Source organism: Triticum dicoccoides, chromosome 1A (assembly GCF_002162155.2).
Source record: "Triticum dicoccoides isolate Atlit2015 ecotype Zavitan chromosome 1A, WEW_v2.0, whole genome shotgun sequence".
NCBI lineage: Eukaryota > Viridiplantae > Streptophyta > Magnoliopsida > Poales > Poaceae > Triticum > Triticum dicoccoides.
In genome coordinates, this window is record NC_041380.1 from 311825636 (window position 1) to 311842186 (window position 16551).

Below are 16551 nucleotides of genomic sequence, written 5' to 3' on the forward strand. Positions count from 1 at the left end.
ATTAGCGTGGGATTACTGTAGCTTGATTACCTGGCGTCACAATTCTCCTCCACTATAAGAAATCTCGTCCCGAGATTTAAGAGGATGTGTAGGGGGAAAGTTCTGGTTACGAAATTCTAACGAGTCCTCTCGGTCTTGGTAGCTCTTCTCGAAGAGATCGATTCATTGTGTTGCTGTCCCCATTCCTCTTCTTCAGGGCATCATGATTAAGTCGTCGTCCTTTCTTCGGGGGTTCCATCGTACTTACGAAAAAGGATAATGGGCATCTTCGGAAGAACGGACCTTACAGGGCTGACTACCTGGCAGATAACTCAGGGAATGTGGTAGAAAGTAACTCTCGATAGATACTTAAGAAAATATCGAGAGTAAAGTAATAAGGTACCGTGAGAAGTTTCAAACGGATAGGAAATCGCTCGATGTCTGAAGCAACATGCGAAAGGGGTCCAAAGCAACGAGATTGAATATTGCGTCGGTTACCAGAATAGATCACTAGGACGGTGGCCCGTGAATTACATATGAGGCCACGCGCGAGGAATAACTTTGGGAATAGGGGTTGTACAGGAGAGTCAGGTTTCGATCCTGTGGAACTATGGGTTATGGGCCCACCATGTGGTTTTTTTTAATAGGAGCAGTGACATCTTGCACGGTCATGATAGCAAGGCATGTCAGAGAGTAACATGTCAGTTATGTCGGCAACAACGTTGATACCAAGGGCGAGGGACGAAGAGAACCATTTTCCTGCTCGTTGAACGAGGCGGACCAATAGGCAAAGTTCTCGTCCATCGGTGGCTACCGGAATGTCATCAACAATAGTAATAGGGTCTTGCTGACAGAACTGTACACCGAGGGGTTTACATAAGTAGGAGAATATTACTGCTTAGAACATATAGATCACAAGAAAGGTTAAACCAAATAATGGAAAGGAAAATGTGTTTAAACACATATATCGGGGGTATATCCTTCCCAAAGACAAGCAGAGCATGATATGTAGAAAACTCTTTAGTAAAGGGGAGAGAAATTTCATGACATTACCCATGCAACGGTGTTTGGATAATTGAGCAAGTAACATTTAGCGTTGGGCTTCAAATGTCCTTGTTGAAAATCGGAGTACCACAAACATGCTTCGAGATAGCATTGCGTGGTCTTCAAGCAAGTTCAGACTTTTGAAACAAAAAGGGTCCATCAGGAAGAACTTATATAATAAGTCTTACAATTTCCTCATGGAAGAAAGGATAGCCTGGCTGAAAAGGGAAACTATAACAATTGGGCCTCCGGCCAGGTGTGCTAGGCATGACATCACCTTACCGGGTCACATAAGGACCATTGTTGTAACTCTCGGAAATATGTTCCAACCATCATATCTGACCTAGATTCAGATCTGATTAGTGCCAGGATACCTCCGACTTAGTAAGCCTGAGAAGAAAAGGTGCAACACAATTGACGAGATGACAATGTAAGATTCTCGGGAAATGAACTATGAAGTGATTTCCGTTAACAAGAGTTCATCATTAATCCAAGGAGAGGACAAGGAGGTGTCTGGTGAACTCACGGCAATTCATCGAGGTTTCCAAAAGATGGATTTCCACAATTAAGTGAACAAGGAGATAACATTTGTCAAATCAAATGATATAAGGAAGTATGCTCGCGGAAAACATACACAATTAAACATTGGTTGAAAGGTGCGCCCAAAATATGGGTTGGGTTGCACGACCAATGTCAGAATGGTGATTCAATAATCAATAGTCTAAGAACGAACGGCCGACCATTAACTTCAAAGCAATAGGGTTGCTAGAAGTGCAGAATCCAAACAACACCGTTCACTTGTTGGTACCCCGGTTGGGATCAACACGAGGACCAAGAAAGAATGGTGATGGTGAGAAGTATCACGATACCAAGAATTCTTAAGAGGTGGTGAAATTCTCACAACATTCTTGACATAAAAGATGGTAATACTCCAAGGTAAAGGAGAACAGATGCTGGATAGCAAGGATCTCAAGGTATAACACAAAACACGAACAAGTTTGTGTTGAACAGAAGGCAATCGAGTGGTCGATGATAACACAAATCGTCAAGGGCAAGGATGGTATTTCTCATCAGGAATTCAATTGATATCCTTGAGGAGCTCGAAATGTTGATGATGATCATGAAAATTCCTGTCGAGAGGTTTCATGGAGATGTAATCGGTCGGCGATGACATCAAGTCAAACGAATGATGAAGCGAAAGGTTATTGGAACCATGGGTACGACACAAACTTGAAATCAAGTTTGTTGTTTGAGGTGAAACAATAAGACAAGGAAGATCGACGTAAGCTTAGCCCATCGTCGAAATTGTGCTCCGAAAAGAAGGACCAGGTAGCACAGTTAAAATTTGGCACGATAATGATATAGCCGAGTAGGCTCGGAATGACGTGATCGAGTTCAGACTCGTAAGTAATGAAGGTTACCAAGAGTTGTTGAATCGTAGTGCGGACTCAATTCAGTTGTCGGTGTCCTTAAGGGGTTCTAACAACTGAGAACCCGTTGGAAAAATGGAATCGGCAAGAATATTAGTTGATGAAGAACTCATAAGAAGTTATGTATCCCGTGGTATCCTCGGGATACCATGGGGTAATACTCGACGACAGATCAAAGTAGAGGTTGGACTGGGGTATTGCTCTGCAGAAGACAAGTGCTTAAACTTGCACGAGAAACGGTACCTAAAAGAGAACATGGTCAAAACCACGATTGCAAAAGGCCAGATCCCAGATATAATATGAACTTATACCAAGGGAGTAATTAATTTAAGAGAAGCTTTAACGATAAGATCTACATCGTGTCCATGGGCATGAACACAAAGTTCAAGGTCGACTCCCACTTCTTCAATGCATAACCTTACATTTACCTCCCCTTTTCGAAGTTGTAGTGTTGAAAGGTTATCTGACGAAGCGTCAGCAGGGTATAACCCGCATAAATTTCGAGGTCACACAAATTAAGGAAGGCATAGGTTCAACCCGTCAGGGTATCGTGGAAACATATACCACAAGCTTTGAGAGTAATTATTACCAGCTCGAAAGCAGAGCATGGTTGGTCAATCAGAGGATAGGATTTACCAATGGAGAAAGAACTTCCAAAGGGATTGAATATGAAGGACGCTATCGGATAAAATCCAACAAAGGATCCGGTGGTCCTCAAAGGATCTGATGTGAGCATCGGTACTCAAGCAGAGGAAGAAACAATGCAAGGAGATCAGACTATAGAAACAACTGACTAATTCAAAGCTCGAATGCAAAAGAATTATGATTTCCGACCAAGGGATCAGAAGCAAACACTTTGATTAAGGATGGATAAGTTACGTATGCTTAGGGTACAATCGATGGCAATCCGATTGGTCGAGAACCAGCTCATGTTTAAAATGATGTCTGAGCCGGAAGGATAAATCCTGAGGATTGCAAGCATTCACAACCATATTGGATCAAAGACCCAAAATGACAATGACAAGGGATGCCAATAATGATTACGAGACTTATGGGATTAACCATAATGCAAGCAAGCAAGAATTTCAAGGGCAATAAGCTGCTAAGGATTTTCGGAAGATCGAATATTATTTCGAAGACCTTAGTGAAACACATACGCAACTGGGGATGAGCGGATACTCGGTAGGTGCGAGAATTTATCCATAGGGACATTCAGGCGGCAAAGAACTGCAAGGCGGTAGGCACAAAGTATTCTCGGAACAATAGAGAGAATTTCGGGGTATCTTGCAATAACAAGATCAGCTAGGAATAAAAGTAAGGACGACTGGTGTATCTATTTATCCATAGGGATAATTCGGTGGTAGGGAATTGCAAAGGCGCGGGCACAAAGTCTCAAGAGAACATTGGAGAGTATCTTCGGAATCTTCTAGTGCAGCAAGCGATCATCTGTGATAAGGGGCTCTCCGGGAGAAAGTAGTTACGAGAACCTAGAGTCAGGTTTAGTAAAATCATTTAACCCGAGTAGGAGAGAGTCAGAATCCCAGAGTAAGGATCGAGAAGTAAAAGATTCTAATACCACCCAATGGCGACGTGGGCCCATGGGCCGCACAGCCATGTTAGTAAAAGTTTTGTAAAGTCTAGACTCGACTTCGGCCAAGGAGTGTGGAAGGGGGATTCCTACAGGCAGTCGACTCTGATACCAACTTGTGATGCCCCCGATTTGACCGTACACTAATCATACACGCAAACGTGTACGATCAAGATCAGGGACTCACGGGAAGATATCACAACACAACTCTACAAATAAAATAAGTCATACAAGCATCATATTACAAGTCAGGGGCCTCGAAGGCTCGAATACAAGAGCTCGATCATAGACGAGTCAGCGGAAGCAACAATATCTGAGTACAGACATAAGTTAAACAAATTTGCCTTAAGAAGGCTAGCACAAACTGGGATACAGATCGAAAGAGGCGTAGGCCTCCTGCCTGGGATCCTCCTAAACTACTCCTGGTCGTCGTCAGCGGGAAGCACGTAGTAGTAGGCACCTCCGGTGTAGTAGGAGTCGTCGTCGAAGGTGGCGTCTGGCTCCTGGGCTCCAACATCTGGTTGCGACAACCAGGTAGAAGGGATAGGGGGGAAAGAGGGAGAAAGCAACCGTGAGTACTCATCCAAAGTACTGGCAAGCAAGGAGCTACACTACATATGCATGCATTGGTATCAACTGGAATAAGGCTATTATATGTGGACTGAACTGCAGAAAGCCGGAATAAGAGGGGGATAGCTAGTCCTTTCGAAGACTACGCTTCTGGCAGCCTCCGTCTTGCAGCATGTAGAAGAGAGTAGACTGAAGTCCTCCAAGTAGCATTGCATAGCATAACCCTAACCGATGATCCTCCCCTCGTCGCCCTGTGAGAGAGCGACCACCGGTTGTATCTGGCACTTTGAAAGGTGTATTTTATTAAGTATCCGGTTCTAGTTGTCATAAGGTCAAGGTACAACTCCAAGTCGTCCTGTTACCAAAGATCATGGCTATTCGAATAGTTTAACTTCCCTGCAGGGGTGCACCACATAACCCAACACGCTCGATCCCATTTGGCCGGACACACTTTTCTGGGTCATGCCCGGCCTCGGAAGATCAACACGTCGCAGCCCCACCTAGACCAACAGAGAGGTCAGCACGACGGTCTAAATCCTATGGCGCAGGGGTCTGGGCCCATCGCCCTTTGCACACCTGCACGTTGCGAACGCGGCCGGAAGCAGACCTAGCCTAGTAGGCGTTCCAGTCCAATCCGGCGCGCGCCACTCAGTCGCTGACGTCACGAAGGCTTCGGCTGATACCACGACGTCGAGTGCCCATAACTGTCCCCGCATAGATGGTTAGTGCGTATAGGCCAGTAGCCAGACTCAGATCAAATACCAAGATCTCGTTAAACGTGTTAAGTATCTGCGAACGCCGACCAGGGCCAGGCCCACCTCTCTCCTAGGTGGTCTCAACCTGCCCTGTCGCTCCGCCTCAAAGTAACAGTCGGGGGCCGTCGGGAACCCAGGCACACCTCTACCGGGATGGAGCCACCTGCCCCTTCAGCCCCCATCTCTGAACAGTATCACAGGTAATGTAACTGTGTAAAGTATATAGTATATGCCCGTGATCACCTCCCGAAGTGATCACGGCCCAGTAGTATAGCATGGCAGACGGACAAGAGTGTAGGGCCACTGATGGAACACTAGCATCCTATACTAAGTAGTAGGATAGCAGGTAATGGTAAGAACAGTAGTAGCAAGGACAGGCTATGCATCAGGATAGGATAACGAAAAGCAGTAACATGCTACACTACTCTAATGCAAGCAGTAGAGAGAAGAATAGGCGATATCTGGTGATCAAAGGGGGGGCTTGCCTGGTTGCTCCGGCAAGAGAGAGGGGTCGTCAACACCGTAGTCGTACTGGGTAGCAGCGGCGTCGGTCTCGGTGTCTAGCGGAAGAAGAGGGGGAAGAAACAATGAATACAATGCAAACAGATGCATAACGATGCATGACAAAGCAAAGCGTGATGCTAGGTGTGCCCCAACGCGGCATCAGGTGATACCGGTGAAGGGGGGAAACATCCGGGGAAGTATCCCCGGTGTTTTGCGTTTTCGGACAGATGATCGAAGGGGGAAAGTTGCGTGTTTGCTATGTTAGGGATGTCTGGCGGACGAACGGGTTGCGTATCCGGATTCGTCTCGTCATTTTGAGCAACTTTCATGTAGAAAATGTTTTCATCTGAGCTACGGTTTATTTTATATTAATTTTAAAAGGATTTAATCATTTTCTAGAATTAACAGAATTAATTTAATTGAAAACCATTTATGACGTCAGCGGTCAAAGCTGACCTTTGACCGGTCAAACTAACGGGTGGGGCCTGTTTGTCATTGCCTGCCTAACTACTAACAGATTAATTAGATTAGTTAGCAGGTTAATTAGGTTTAATTAGTTAACTAACGGAATTAATTAAGTTAATTAATTACTTAAATACTAAATTAATTAATTTAATTATTGTTTTCATGTCCTACCATTTTTTTAAGGTTCTCAGGGGCGGGGCCCACTTGTCAATGGCCCAGGGGCCTTAACGGGTCGCGGGTGGTGGTTCTCGGCGCAGGGCGGAGCCGGGCGACGGGCGCCAGCCCGCCCAACAGGGCGCAGCGGCCAGCGGGGGAAGGGAGCCGGCGCGTGGCCCAGTGCCGGCGACCGTGGCCGGAGCGGGGCGGCACAGCGAGGCCGGCGGAGCGAAGGAAGGCGCGGTGGCATCACGCAGGGCGCTAGAGGCCCGGCCAGAGGAGGCGATGCGCACGGGGGTGGCATGTCGGAGTCGCCGGGAGCAGCGGCGGGCAGCCAGGCACGGCGGGGCGGCAATAGGGCGGGACGCAGAGCACGTAGCAGCAGGAGCGGGGAACGCCGCGAGGCGGCGCAGCGGGCTCCGGACGCAGGCGCGTGCGGCAGGAGGCGCGAGGGGACGCGAATGGACGTGGTCTGCGCGCGCGGAGGAGCGGCGGGCGCGGTGTCGTTCTGTACAGGGAGAGGAAGAGGTGAGGCGGAGGCCGGGGGCCTCACCGACATTGCAAGGGTACGGGGCGGCGAGGCTCGGTGAAGCTACGCGGGGAGGAGATGATGACGGGGCGGCGACGAGGTGGCGGTGACGACGGACGGCGGCGTCAGATCGACGACGAGGCGGCACCGGGTCGAGGCCGCGACTTCCGGCGGGTTGGTGACGAAGCTCCGTGGCGTCGGGGGCATTCGCGCAGAGGCGGGAGGGCGTCCCAGCGAGGGGGGGACTCGGCGTAGTGGCCGCGGGAATCGGCGGCGGCGTCGGGCCGATGGGATCGGGGTTTGCCCCGATCCAGATCGGGCAGAGGAGGGAGAGAGAGGAGTGCGAGGGGAGAGTGGGGCGGTTAGGGTTTCGGTCGGGTGGACCGGGGCGGTAAGTAGGCTGGGGCGCGGGGTGGGCTGGGCTAGGTGGGTTGGCCCAGTTGGGCCACGGCCCAGGGAAGGGGGTGTTCTTCTATTTTTGTTCTCTGTTTGCTCCTTTTGTATTTTCTTTCTTTTATTTATTTTCTTTCTGTTTTATTTAACTTAAAACCATCTAGCCTTTTTATAAAAATGTGTTTGTTGCATCATAATTACCTTTGTAATATTTGGCAATCACCGAACATTTTCGTTTTAATTTTTGAAAACTTTTATTGTCGACATTAATTTTAAATTTGAATTTGGGCGGTTTGAACTAACGGACGTTTACCAACAGCAATCGGGATGACGTGGCATGATTAGCGTGGGATTACTGTAGCTTGATTACCCCGGCGTCACAGATTAAACCTGAGAGCCCCGAAGATATGATCCTATACGAAGCTCCTACGGCAGTAGCCTCCACAGGTGCCGCATCGGTTGCCTTCTACAATTGCATTACATTCTATTGCTTTAATTTTCATTTCTTCCTAAATGACCTCTTTTCTGCATGTAGATATACTTCTGCCTGATCATGTGCACATTCAGCCATCCGCGGGGCTTGATCCTACTCAAGGAGGTACTACCTTAAAAATTCAACATGATTTATATCCTATAAATTCCCAGTTTCACCTTTTATGGAAAAATAAAAATAAAAAGTGTTGTTACTTGTTTGTTGTGTTGACATGCAATCAAGTGACTGACACTGACGATGGTTACGCTTTGCGCCTGCAAGCTGCAGAATATGCTATTGACAGTGAGCTCCTGACACTTTCACATAATGATGATGCAAGAAGATAATTTATACTAGATACTAACATTTAGTCATGGTTGTGACAGTTACATGTACAGAGCCTAGTGCAGGGCATTTGGAGCAGAATGCCAATGTTCTTTCAGAACAAAGAGAATCTCCCATTCGTACGTGTCATGTTGTTAGCTCTACTGAGTATTGAGAATTCATATATTCTTTTAGATTTAGAATAACAAAATTACCTATTATTATTGACACAGACAACAATAAATATGAAGGAGAGGAGCCATTCATTTATGACTCAACAAGTGGAGGATCATTTGGTTCGTGGACTAACTCCGATAGTCCTTCAAGCAGTGATGATATTAATTGGGAAGCATATGTAGAGGATTTGGAGACAAACTCGCAACATGAGCAAAGCCAACAAGAGACCACTGACCACATACTCGCTGAAAATCTGCAAGCATTGTACGAGGGGAACGGTTCGTGCCTCGCACCCATGACCATCGTGTTAGTGTGCTCTCATTTAAAAAGAACTAATGATTGTACCCTGGGTTTTTTCCATAGCTGTCGCAACTGAGGACATCAACAACGCCACTACTCCAGCTGCTGGTCAAGAAGACACCGGAGGACACGACGAGATAAATGCTCCAGCAGCTGGCGACATCAACAACCCTACTACTCCAGCTGCTAATGAAGAAGACACAGGAGGACACAATGAGATGAATGCTCCGACTATAACAACCGACGCTGGCTTACTGTTGTTGATGGTACGTACTGACTACATGTCGATCTGATAACCACCTACTTCATGCCATATAAACCAACAAGACTGACAGCAACTGGTATGGTGCAGGACTAGTGGCAGTGGGATCAAGCCCAAGCGATTCGAAAATGATCATAGAACATCAAGGATGCGATGGCAAATCCCAAGCACATGAAGGCGAAGGCCGCACTCATGGTGATTCCCCTGTTTTTGAAGTTGAAACTTTATACATTGCAAACAGCTCCGCTGATACTGATTCCCATTAGTACTAATTCCCCCTATGTACATGCATACAACATCTGCACCTGTTAGTATCTCTCTTGTGCCAGGTGGCGCTACACATGACATTTGTGCCAGCATTAGCCCGGAGTATGTCCTGGTGCGTAGTGGTGATGACCGCAGAGCCAGCTGCTTGCCAAGAAGGATGGTCACTTTCGATGAACACTTGCAGCGCACCCCCCGCAACACATGGGGACAGGTGATGAGGCGGTTGTTGATGATGGTGGTGTTCTGCTATTGGGACAGCACGCTACACACCATGGAGCATTGGCGCGAAGCGTGGTCCCCTCAGGTTGCTTCGTTGAATCATAGATGCATTCTACAGTGGTTTTCTGAAGTGCAATCGAGTATACAACTAACTGCTTGATGCCAAAATACAGTCCATGAACAAGGAGAGAGCTCAGCTGGTCAGATGCATCATCAACCTAGACGATGGGACGATGGCAAGCAGAAAACATATGCTATACTACTTTCATTTTGCAAAGAAACAGTGGCTCCACTCATTTTGTTGATGATTGCGGAACAGGGGTGCAAGCAATGAATGCTGAACTAAACAGAGGACAAGATCGCCCAAATGTACGAATTCAGTGGGGTGAAAAGTTCCCAGGGCACGTCGGTTTGTCACACGACGAGCCACCCCCCGGTCTGTCCTTCGCTTCTATGATGAAATGTTGAGAGGAAGCGACCGAAATCTTTCAAGGTAAAAGATCTCTATACCTGTAATACTTCATAAATATTAAACAAATGTGATCGTAGTTCTGAAAATTGCAATGAGCAAACTGACACACTCCCATCTTATTGTTTGTTAAAAAAAATTCAGGAAGTGGTTCCGTCACTTCGTGTTCCGCGTTGCGGTGATGTCTGGGCATGACATACAACAGGAATTTAGGCCTGGGGGCGAGATAAGCCATGTGGGATGGAGGTGTATCCACAAGATGCTGTCAGAGAAGGAGCGCAAGATGTACAGAGACTGGTTGGCACGATGGAGGGTGTTCTTCGACTCAGTGTTTGCGATGAGACAAATAAAACTTTAGTTCATCCTTTGATCATATTGTAATGGGTATATCATGCATATCGGGTCAGCTTGACTAAATGCCCAAATAACTATCGCAGGATGAGCTCCTTCAGCATGAGTTCGACATTGATCTGGAGCTGATAAGGGAGATGCTAAGCCAAAATCATCTAGGTTGCAGAGCTGAATGGTCCAAAATGGTAAGCTGTGCTATTATTATCGCCTCTTGCTAAGCGAATTTGCATTATACTGAAAGAAACTGCCCCTGCTGTGCAGTTCATGTTCCCTGTCTAGCTGGCGCGTACATGGTCTCTCTATGTGCTTGACGTAGAACATAAGAAATTCTTGGTGATGGACCCTACGGAGACCAGCAGCGGCAACATGAAGCTGAAGCATGAGGATAGTGCAAAGTTGTTTCTCAAGGGGTTCTGCTGGTGCCTAAACAATATCTACCCCGGTGGTTTGGTTGGATCACTTAACTCGACCTTCAATTACAACACGGGGATGCATCCTCCATGCTCAAGGTAAAAACCCGGACGTGGAAACCCATATATGGTCAGTACCATAACGTTTCCTGTGACAAGAAAAATCTTTATTATGACTATGTCATACACAGGCAAAACAGTGGGATATACATGGTGCACTACCTCAGGGACTACAATGGCCTTTACATTCATACACTGACTAATGTAAGCATATAACTTTTGCATAAATCAATGAACACCCCTCTCTTCGACAGGGTTTAAAACAATGACCTGTTTGCTTGACATGCACAGGGTGAGCTGGAGTACTTGAGGAAGAAGCTCGCCTATGAGATCGTTGCGATGAGAGGCAACAAGGGTGACTTCCCCGACTTCATGTACACGGAGATTATTGAGTGAGTCATGTCAGAAAATCATGCAAGTGCGTCGACGGTACTTTTGGTGGAGAACTAGGCCATGAACGACCTTTTGGGAGACAAAAACGAGTACATCCAGATACCGGGCAGATAGGCATGCGTTTCACCTTCCATTCGGCTGAACAACCGTACTGCTTTAATTTCTATTTTATGTTGAACTAAGTATGAAATGTGGCCCCATCTGAGCTGGGGGGTACCTAAATTATGTAGTGCTATCTGTACGTTAAACTTAAGTCTGGAGTGTCTGAACCAATATCGCCTACGGGTGAACTAATGTCTGGTCATCTATTTGTGCATGTAAAGATCCTTGAGCAAATGATGTGGGCAAACACGTGAAGTCCGCCGTCGATTCCATTTGGTGGCGAACTAGACCATAAAATGAACTACTGGGAGACTACATCCACATGCCTGGCGGATAGGCGAGTTCCATCGGCCGTGGACTGAACTACCATATTGCTTTGATTGCTATTCTTTTTTGAACTAAGTATGTCTGCCCACCCCTATGTTTCCAGCACATAGATAAGCTTCCTCCCCTGGGTTGTAGTTTGCCGCGTGATCACACAATCAAAAACCGGGAAAAAATGCTCAGGGAAATATCTACAAATTTGTTGTGACCATTAATGCCAAATGTGATCATTTGTCATGAAGGAAAAGGTCCCACTGGATTGCCCGATTATTACTAAAAAGCATACATAAAGAAATGTCACGGTTGAAGCGACATTGAGGGGAATGGTGTTGTTCCTGATTCATGGTGAAATGGTACAAAAAGGTCATGTGGCAACCAAATGACTGCAACACAAACATAGCGGCTGCAACCCCCAGAACCTCGACTAAACGTTATGTAGCCATCAACCACTAGGCCTCGGGGTAGGAGCCAAAGCATGAATCACTGGGAGCTAGGGCTGCCCACAATGCATCTCCAGCTTTGGATGACAGGTTTCCCTGAAGCTTCAAGCACTCAAACATAGCTTGCTTCCTAGTTTTTGCTAGGTTGGGCTGTACAATGAGGTTCGTCCAGCGTGAGGCGGTAGGTTCATCACAAAAAATCACTTCGTAGCGTAAAAAAAGTGAAAAAATTATGATATCTTCCAGTCGGGTTTACCTTCGTCAATGGCAGCATCATCTTTCTGTCGTTGTAGTGCCGTGCAATGTGAACTACAACAATTCCAGATTCCTCCCTGCGAAGGAATAAACGAATAACATTAGAAAAAAAATCATTGTTGTCAGTTATCAGGGTTTTCATCGCTCCATATGATATGATGGAAAAAACACATGCTTACTTGCAGAGATCAGTCTCTGTAAGATCAGGGAATACAGTGCTCCAGTTGTGTTCCGCCACAGGCCAGCCAGCATAATACTCATTAAGGTAGTTGAATAGACCGCTATGAACCTTCCGTGCGACCAGCTCCCGACGTACCTTCACGGCTGGGTTATTGCTGTGTCGCCGAACAAGTGGATCAATTACATGAAGAATCTTGGCCAGCATGTCTCACATCATGAGTACCCACCCATCTTGTAATGGCACCAGCAACAAGAACTTCAGTTTGGACGAGAACCCAGTAGGAGAGAAAAGAAACTAGTTAGCACAGAGCAGCTAAAAAACATAGAACTTTTTCTGCTACCAAAAGTAGACACTGACTGGATTTTTGTGTTTACCATTTGAACTGACGTGATGTCGTACTGGTGGCATTCACCAGTCAATTGTTTCTGAATGGAAATCGAGTACGTGTAGTTAGGGGTGGGCATATAAACCGAGAACCGAAGACCGGAGCCGAAAAAACCGAGACCGAAGCCGAAAAAACCGAGGACCGAAGGTTCGGTTGTTCGTCCGGTTAGCGATCGTAAGAAACCGATATTACTTCGGTACTTTCGGTCATTGGACGCTATTAACCGAATCTCCCGAATTAATCGTATTTTATTAACTTTCTCGTTTTTTTATTAAAGCCTAGTCAATTCAGCCCAACCATCCACGACTCCACGTTACAGAACTAGTAGTAGACAATGCTTTTTCCAGCCTTTTCTTTCCACAAGCAGACGAAGGGAAACGGCCCACGCAACTTATCCAGAATATGCTCCAGGCTTCGGTGCTTCACGAGCGCACATCACGCGGCGCCGCCGCCTCCATTTTCCTACCTCGCAGGGCGTCGGCTGCGCGCTTGCGCTCATGGCTCCTTAGCAGCGGCGCCCATTGATCTTTAGCGGCGGAGGCGGCCCGCGGCTGGTTGCACCCATGGCTCCCTTGCGGCGGAGGCGGCTGGTTGCGCCCATGGCTCCGTAGTCCCTAGCGGCGGAGGCGGCCGGCGTTCATCGCTTGTACGCGGTCGAGGCCATCGCATCCAGCTTCCGACGACATCCTGCGGGCTGCGGCAATGCTTTCCTCTTACCATTCCGTTCCAAGTTTCGATTTGTTCCTGCTAGGCGTCAACATTTTTTCCCCAAGATTTGTCTTCCGATTTCTTGCTTCCCTTTCAATGTCGGTTCTCTTCGTTCATAACCGAGCACCGAACCGAATTTTCGGTGGACTGAAGTCTCGGTCATTGCTTTTGTAGATCACCGATCGGTCAAGAGAATCAGGAAACCGAATTTGAAAAGTAACCGAAGCACCGACCCGATCGGTTCGGTCTAACCGAATGCCCAGTCCTACGTGTAGTCATGATCAGATAGCACAAGGGTCTGCAGTAAAAAAGAATGGAAATATAAATCTAAATAACTCCATGATGAGAACCTTGGAATAGTAAATAACACGGAATCCGTCGCACTTCATATGAGATTTACCGAAAAGTCTGCTTCAAGGTTGTGCCGTCAACTGAGATATGGGGAATCCCGGTTGCATTCTGCGTCGGCTTGCATAAAGCGTCGGAAGATAATACACATCAGCTCGTGGTCTATCAACCTTTCCCCCACAAGCTGCTGCTTTAGTGCTAGGCCAGTAACTCTAATGTACCGTGGGGACTCGTGGATTACGAACAAACTGTAACAATGTCAAGAGACGCAACTATCTTCAGCAAAAAATACGTATAATCATAAAAAGGGAAAAACACACATTTGTCCTCCATTACCTAGCGAGCACTTGAGGCAGTGCGTTGGTGATGTACTGCTCAATTTGCTCAGCTACATCCAGCGATGGCGGGTACGGGACACACCCCCAGCCCCACGGATCAGTCGCGTAACCATGTTGACAGATATATTTCCGTTTAGGGAGGGTTTTGTTGCTCTGACCAAATACTATAGCTGTAAAATTATAAGGCAAGCCCGCATACATCTCAACGATGGCCCTCATAGTGGACTCGCAGAACTCAGTGACCTCCAGTATGATCTCATGCGGGGTAGGCAAGTCAACACGCAGTCGCTTCTCTGAATCAGCATCACTCTGGAACTGGGAATTGCGTTTAGCACCAACGCTGCCTTCTGTGGCACAAGTTTTGCCTACAAACACAAATAGAAAAATAAGAAGAGGTCTGACATCACTGGCAGTCCGGGTATGAAAAATGTAATGCACGAGAACGACTCATTCACCTCCATAGCCTGATAAGTCTAGCCTTCGTCCATCGATTTTGCTTGTTATGGGGGTGGTGAACTGCTCTCGCACAAGATTGGTAGCTGATGCAAATCAACGAACAAACAGGTTAAGAAAAGAACGTTAGCATCTGTCCCTGTGCTTGTTGGAAACCAAAAATAAAAACAATGTTCAGCCCGTACCTACTAACGGACAGTCTGCAAAACCCCGGGCAGGGCAGCAGACACAACGGCGGCTCAGCGACGAGTACAAGTCATCTATGAACTTCAGCATATCCTTCATGATGCTCTGCCTTGCATTTGCTAGATGGAGCAGAGCTCTCGCATTCTGCTTCTTGAGTAGAAGTGAAATCTCGTCCGCAACCTAAGATGGTACTCCCTCCGTTCGGAATTACTTGTCGCAGAAATAGGTGTATCTAGACGTATTTTAGTTCTAGATACATCCATTTCCGAGACAAGTAATTCCGAACGGAGGGAGTAGATAAGAAGAAAATGGTAATGCATCAGTGCTAGCTGATGTACGTAATAGCAAAGCCTGATTACACATGTCCCCTGGGGATAAGAAAAAATGGAAAATTAAAAAAGCCAACCAGTTTTGGATACTGCTGACGCAAATAATTGCCGAGGTCCATTGGTCCTATATCACCCGTTGGTGCAGAAGTAAACACTGGTGCGCCAACGGGCGCATCTGCATGTTGAACAACAGGCGTCCGAACAGGTTTCACAGCACAGGCAGCACCGCTTTTCTTGTTGTGAGACCTAGATGTGCTGTGTGATTTCTGCACATTTTTTTCCCTTCGCTGGCCCCACATGTAACACACTGTCGACGGGTCTCGTAGCCGAAAAATCATGAAACAAAACAGTATAATTGTCCAAAAACCAGCCAGCATTTTTGCTCCATACATAAAAAAGAATAGAACGAATTCATGGTTGACCACTCACTGGTGCATACGACCATGAATTGGCCGACTTGATTGGGTCAGTTGCCATGATGATCATATTTCTAAGGCTGTCAGAGTCAAAAACACTTATGCGAGGGAAGACATCGTGCTTCTTGTTGAACATACCAAGGTCCATGCTATCAATCGTGAAAATCTGTTTGACGATTTGAATAATATCAATGAACAAAGTGAATGCATCATCTAGTAATGGAAGAAAAAATCAGACTGACTGTACCATACAAATTGCGGACTTGTTCTCACCTGGTAGAAAAGATGACATCCTGTAAGGTTGGTGTTTTCGTTATTCATGATAATGTCCCTCTTGAGCTTCCTCACAGCATCCAGCAAAGCATCTAGAACATACTGGCACCAGTTAAACTGGGCAATGTTTTCTGTATTGGCTAGTGCTCCCCAAAAATCAATAGTTGCATAGTCATACTTTGTCTTTGGCACAAGAACAAGCCCCATCACAAAAATAACGAATGCAATTTGGAAGCAGTCCTTCTCTAGCTTCGATGATTCATCTGTGATGTCCCTAAGAAGGAATTCTTCAACTGCACGCAAACTATGAACGCCTGTCCGATTCATCCCGATAGTATGTCAGGACCCCGACTCAATGCCACATCGATCTAGCATGTAACACCTCATATCACTTTGCGGCCTCACGCACGGTATCCCCACGGGTGTCGCCTTACCTTTGCCCGGGACCGTTTGCGCATTTTGGCACACGTATATGATGGTGTCGCTAGCATCCATATGATAAAGAGCCCGGGCTGACATGGCTAGTCGTAAACCCAAAGTGGCACTAACTTACAGGGACAGGCATCCATGACCCAGCATCGAACGTGTCGGTCATCAACGAGTGAATCCAGGCTGTAGCACTGGGCTAACAGGACTCCGGTGAACCGGGCTGTAGCGGGCTAGCAGGACTCCGGTATTCACCGCGTGACATTTCCC

At 46.8% G+C, this 16551-nt stretch overlaps 1 long non-coding RNA gene across 4 annotated transcripts; it reads left to right on the forward strand.

The window, feature by feature from the left end:
• Positions 1-7723: 7723 nt before the first annotated feature.
• LOC119270284 lies at positions 7724-11506 on the forward strand. Of its 4 annotated transcripts, XR_005134032.1 has the most exons (13): positions 7724-7860; positions 7949-8011; positions 8129-8188; positions 8272-8349; positions 8443-8664; positions 8750-8952; positions 9039-9143; positions 9278-9519; positions 9608-9927; positions 10048-10439; positions 10516-10763; positions 10856-10928; positions 11016-11506. It is a non-coding gene; the product is annotated as an uncharacterized LOC119270284 (long non-coding RNA). The 4 variants fall into 4 exon arrangements; XR_005134031.1 differs by having other exon boundaries at positions 9039-9519; XR_005134036.1 differs by having other exon boundaries at positions 8168-8188; positions 9039-9519.
• Positions 11507-16551: the final 5045 nt, after the last annotated feature.